Raw genomic sequence first — 6,000 nt, 5'->3', positions numbered from 1 at the left:
TTCCCGACAGAAGAAGGTGTAAGAGAGAATGTCCAGGGTACGTGGGGTCCTTAATTGTGCTGGCTGCTTTGCCAAGGCAGCAGGAAGTGTAGACAGAATCAATGAATGGGAGGCTGGTTTGTGTGATGGATTGGGCTACATTCATGACCTTCTGTAGTCCTTGCAGTCTTGGGCAGAGCAGGTACCATACCAAGCTGTAATGGTACAAACAGGTACCATTGTTTGTTATTGGTGGAGAGAGTGAATGTTTTTAATCCATACAATGTAGAAGGAGGCCGTTCGGCCTATTGAGCCTGCATCAACAACAATCCCACCCAGGCCCTATCTCTGCAACCCCATATATTTACCCTACTAATCTCCCTGACACTATTCAATATGGTCAATCAACCTAAACTGCACATCTTTGGAGAGAGGGAGGAAACTGGAGCACCCAGAAGAAACCCACACAGACATGGGGAGAATGTGCAAATTCCACACAGACAGTGACCCGAGCTGGAAATTGAACTCAGGTCCCTAGCGCTGTGAAGCAGCAGTGCTAACCAGTGTGCTACCGTGCCGCCTCAGTGAAAGGGTGCATTTCTGAATGGAGGGCTGTGACTAGTAGCGTTCCACAGGGATCAGGGCCGGGACCTTGCTGTTTATCATATATATATAATTGATTTGAAGGAAAATGTAACTGCTTTGATTAGTACCAGTCTGCAGGAGCAGCAGGTGATCAAGAAGGCGAATGGAATGTTGGCCTTTATAGCGAGGGGGATAGAATATAAAAGTAGGGAGGTCTTGCTGCAACTGTACAGGGTACTGGTGAGGCTGCAGCTTGAGTATTGTGTGCAGTTTTGGTCACCGCACTTGTGGAAGGATATATTGGCCTTGGAGGGAGTGCAGAGAAGGTTCACTAGGCTGATACCGGAGATGAGGAGGTTAGCCTATGAATAGAGATTGAATAGACTGGGTCTGTACTCGTTGGTGTTTAGAAGGCTGAGGGGGGATCTTATAGAGACAGATAACAGTCTCTATATGGGTGGAAGAAGGGACTCACAACGTTGAAATGGCAGTGCGGGCTTGTTGGGCCGAAGAGCCTGTTTCCCATGCTGTGTTGTTCTTTGTTATAAGATATTGAAGGGGATAGATAGGGTAGAGGTAGAGAGATTCTTCCTGCTTGGAAAGGATAGCAAGGCTAGAGGGCACAGCCTCAAAATAAGGGGGGGAGTAGCAGTTTAGATCAGAGTTGAGGAGGAACTTCTTCACGCAAAGAGTGGTGAATCTCTGGAATTCTCTGCCCGTTGAAGTGGTGGAGGCTACCTCGCTGAATATATTTAAGTCACAGGTAGATAGGTTTCTGATACACAGGGGAATTAAGGTTATGGGGAGAAAGCAGGAAAGTGGAACTGATCCACTTCAGATCAGCTATGATCTTATTGAATGGCGGGGCAGGCTCAAAGGGCTAGATGGCCTACTCCTGCTCCTATTTCTTATGTACTTTTGCAGATGACACAAAGGTTGGCGAATTGCAGATAGCAATGAGGGCCGTCAGAGGATACAGCAGGATATAGATCAATTGGAGACTTGGCCGGAGAGATGGCAGATGGAGTTTAATCTGGACAAACGTGAGGTGATACATTTTGGAAGGTCTAATACAGATGGGAAATATGTAGTAAATGGCTGAACCCTTAAGAATATTGATAGGCAGGATTTGGGTATACAAGTACACTGGTCACTGAAAGTGGCAACGCAGATGGAGAAGGTAATCAAGAAGGTATATGGCATTCTTGCCTTCATCGGCTGGGGCATTGAGTTTAAAAATTGGCAAGTCATATTGCAGCTTTATAGAACCTTAGTTAGGCTGTACTTGGAACATAGTGTTCAATTCTGGTTGCCATACTACCAGAAGAATGTAAAAGCTTTAGAGAGGGTACAGAAAAGATTTACCAAGATGTTGCCTGGTATGGAGGGCGTTAGCTATGAGGAGAGATTGGAGAAACTTGGATTGTTCTCACTGAGGGGCAACCTAATAGACATCTACAAGATTACAAGTAGTATCAACTGAGTGGATAGTCAAAAGCTTTTTCCCAGGGTGGAAGAGTCAATTGCTAGGGGGCATAGGTTTAAGGTGCGAGGGCAAGGTTTAAAGGAGATGTACAAGGCAAGTTTTCTTACATAGACAGTGATAGGTGCTTGGAACTTGCTGCCAGGGGAGGTAGTGGAAGCGGATACAGTAGTGACTTTTAAGGGGCGTCTTGACAAATACATGAATAGGATGGGAACAGTGGGATCTGGTCCCTGGAAGGGTACGGTTTTAGTTCAAACGAGCAGCATGGTCAGTGCAGGCGTGGAGAACTGAAGGGCCTATTCCTGAGCTGTAATTTTCTTTGTTCTTTGTTGTGGATGGTGGACAGACTTTGGGGAGTCAGGAGGTGAGTTACTTTAGGCTGGACTCCCAGCATCTGACTGCTCTGTGAGCCATGATGTGGAGATGCTGGCTTTGGACTGGGATAAACATAGTGCGAAGTCTCACAACAACAGGTTAAAGACCAACAGATTTATTTGGTAGCAAAAGCCACTAGGGTTTGGAGTGCTGCTCCTTTGTCAGGTAAGTGGGAGTTCTGTTCACAAACAGAGCATATAAAGATACAAACTCAATTTACAGAGTAATAATTGGAATGCGAGTCTTTACAGATAATCAAGTCTCAAAGGTACAGACAATGTGAGTGGAAAGAGCATTAAGCACAGGTTAGAGAGATGTCTGTAGTCTCCAGACAGGTCTCTGTGCTCTGTCAGCCACAGTGTTTATATGTCTGGGTCCCTCCCGTTCAGTTTCTGTTTGATGATACTACCGCCACCCCCCCCCCCCCCCCAAGGATATTGTTTATGGGGCATTCAGCTATGGAAATGCCATTGAATGTGAAGATAGTTAAATTCTCTCTTGGAGATGGTTATTGCCTGGAGTTAGCACAGCCTCGCTATAACTGGATTGCTTCAAAGACCCTCCCCATTTCTGACCTGATGGATGGCGGGTTATTGAAGCAGCAGCGAGGGCCCGATTCTGCCCTGAGGGAGCCCGTGGGGATGTGAGGCCTTGCTGCCCGCCACTGGAACCAAAAGCCGGGGCCTGAGGAGAGGTGAACCCAAGGCCGCGCGCTCTCCACGGCAGCTTCTCACAAATCAACACCGCCCGAGTCCCGGGCCCAGCGGCGGCGCGCTCCCGTGGCCCAGCGCGCTCCCGAGTGCCGGGCCCGGCGGCGACGCACTCGCTCACGCCCAGCGTTTCTCCAGTCGGCGACAGGAGGCGGCGCGCGGGCGGACGGTGAGTTTTGCGGCGCTCGGTTTGGGGCCTCGGAGTTTGTGAGAAGCGGACAGCCGCCTGATCGGCCGTAAGGCGTCGCGTCGGGCCCGTGTCCCCCCCAAACCCCGATACCACCACACCCAAAACCCAATCCCCCTCAAACTGAAACCCATTCCCGCCCCTCCGATCACCAACACCTCTCATCCCTAAACCCTCTACACCCACTTCCCACCCCACCCACAAACCTGAAACCCATCCCACTCCCAAGCCCCTCATACCTCTGCACCTAAAACCCAAGCCCCCTGCATCCAAAACCCAACTGCACCCAACCCCTCCCCAACACCGGACTCCCTACATCCAAAACCCAACTGCACCCAACCCCTCCACAAATCCAAATCACTGGACACCCAACCCACTCCCACATCCAAAACCCACCGCAAAACTTCAAACCCCCACCCCCGACCGAAAACCAGACACCCCAATGCGATATAAACTATAACATATTGGTATGAAGCTGCAGAATGTTTGATCAATTCCTTCCAATAATTTATCCCTATCCCTTGCATCCATTAGATATAATGCATTCTAATTGTAACATCTGTACAGGGACATTGGTACAAGCAAGTATTGATACTTGGGTCTTGTAAAATATTTGCAACCCCTTCACTGTGAATTTGTAATGAGTGCTCTAAGATTGATATTGCTGCTGTTGGTATAACTTTTCAATGTCTCTGTGGCATTCATGATCAGAATAATTTATTTTCTTTCAGGACTCATTTTGAGCAAAAAAAACTACCCAGTTTAATTTTGTTAAAGGGGAAAGGAAGGGTAAAACTACAAGAAGTATAATGATTAATGAGAACCAAAGCATCAGTTAGCATGTAAGGAGAGGATAAAGATTAATAGGATGAGCAGGTCCAGTCTAATGATCATCAGAGATTAATAAAGGAGGTCAAAATGTGTGGAAGGTGTGGCGCACAAGAAAATTCTGCAAGGGAAAGACCAACCATAGGACATATTTAAAAATCCTGCACCTAAATTCACACAGTATTCGGAATAAGGTCAATGAGCTGATGGCACAAATGGATTTGATTTGGCGGGGATTTCTGAAACATTGTTACGGGAGATACAGACTGGAGTTGAATGTCCAAGGATACTCAGTATTCCGAAAGGATAGACAAGATGGAAGTGGAATTGCTTTATTGGTTAAAGATGACATTAAGGCTGTATTAAGAAATGACAGTGGCATTAAGGGCCAACATGTTGAATCGATCTGGGTGGAAATAAAAAAGCAAAAGAAAAACATCTTGGTAGAAGTAACTTACAGGCCCCAAAGCAGTACTTCCAAAGTGGGACATAGTTTAAACCACAAAATAATGAGAGCTTGTGAGAAGGGCACATCGGAATCGTGGCTGATTTTAGTATGCATATTGACTGGATTAATCAAATTGGCAAAGGTAGCCTTGAGGGAGATTTTACAGAGTGTATGAGGGATTGTTTCTTGGAGTAATATGTTAGGGAACCAACCAGGGAGCAGACTATTTTAGATTTAGTATTATGTAATGAAGTATTATGATAAGTAGTCTCGTTGTTACAGATCCTCTCGGAAAGAGCGATCACAGCATGCTAGAATTTCAGAGTGCCATACTAGAGTTTCAGCAGTGGGGACAGGTAATTATACAAGCTTGAGGAAAGAGTTGGCCTAAGTAAACTGAGCACAAATAATTAAGGGCAGGACATTTGAGGAACAATGGTGGATATTCAGTGAGATATTGAATACCCTTCAATTAAAGTATATTCCTGAGGAAGAGGAATTGTAAAATGAAGAAGAACGTTCCATGGCTAGATAAGGAAGCCAAAGAGGACACAAAGACAAAAACTAGAGCATACCAAACTGCAAAAGATAGCAGTAAGCTGGAGGACTGGGAGAACTTTAACGTTCAGCAAAAGACTACTAAAAGTAGAATCAAAAGAGCTAAGATAAACTCGCAGAAAACATAAACACAGATACCAAAAGCTTCTATAAGTATATAAAGAGGAAGAGAGATAAAGTAAATATTGGCCCTTTAGAGGATGATTCTGGTGAGGTATTAATGGGGAACATAGAGATGGCAGAGACACTAAACCAATATTTTGTCTCTATCTTCATAGAACATAAACACTACAGCACAAACAGGCCCTTCGGCCCACAAGTTGTGCCGATCACATCTATACCTACCAAGCCATAGAACTATCTGTAACTCCCAATCCCATTAGATCCCATATACTCATCCAGAAATCTTTTAAAAGACCCCAGCAAGTTCGCCTCTACCACCATCGACGGCAGCCGATTCCACTCACTCACCACCCTCTGAGTGAAAAACTTATCCCTAACATCTCGTCTATACTTGCTCCCCAGCACCTTAAACCTGTGTCCTCTCGTAGCAACCATTTCAGAAACAGCCTCCGAGAATCCACCCTATCTATTCCTCTCAACATTTTACAAACCTCTATCAGGTCACCTCTCAACCTTCGTCTCTCCAGGGTGAAGAGACCTAGCTCCCTCAACCTATCTTCATAAGGCATGCCTCCCAATCCAGGCAACATCCTTGTAAATCTCTGCACCCTCTCAATAGCTTCCACATCCTTCCTGTAGTGAGGCGACCAGAACTGCACACAGTACTCCAAGTGGGGTCTGTATAAAGTTGCAGCATTACCTCTTGACTCCTAAACTCAAT

The 6,000-nt window shown here is 45.9% G+C and overlaps 1 protein-coding gene across 2 annotated transcripts in view; it reads left to right on the top strand.

Moving 5' to 3' along the window:
* The first annotated feature begins 2,875 nt into the window (after positions 1 to 2,875).
* tmem39b (transmembrane protein 39B) overlaps positions 2,876 to 6,000 on the top strand; it is a 119,616-nt gene continuing 116,491 nt past the window's right edge. The window contains exon 1 of one of the 2 annotated variants that reach the window (XM_080211481.1): positions 2,876 to 3,304. The gene's annotated coding sequence lies outside the window, so the exon portion shown is untranslated. Of the gene's footprint in view, positions 3,305 to 3,882; positions 3,898 to 6,000 lie in introns of those variants that run through there. The other variant, XM_080211482.1, reaches the window with a different exon arrangement.

The sequence above is a fragment of the Carcharhinus amblyrhynchos genome, chromosome 24, assembly GCF_965287045.1.
Source record: "Carcharhinus amblyrhynchos chromosome 24, sCarAmb.v2.hapA, whole genome shotgun sequence".
Taxonomy (NCBI): domain Eukaryota; kingdom Metazoa; phylum Chordata; class Chondrichthyes; order Carcharhiniformes; family Carcharhinidae; genus Carcharhinus; species Carcharhinus amblyrhynchos.
Note: the sequence above shows the minus strand (reverse complement) of the source record. Positions and strands in the feature narration are given on the sequence as shown.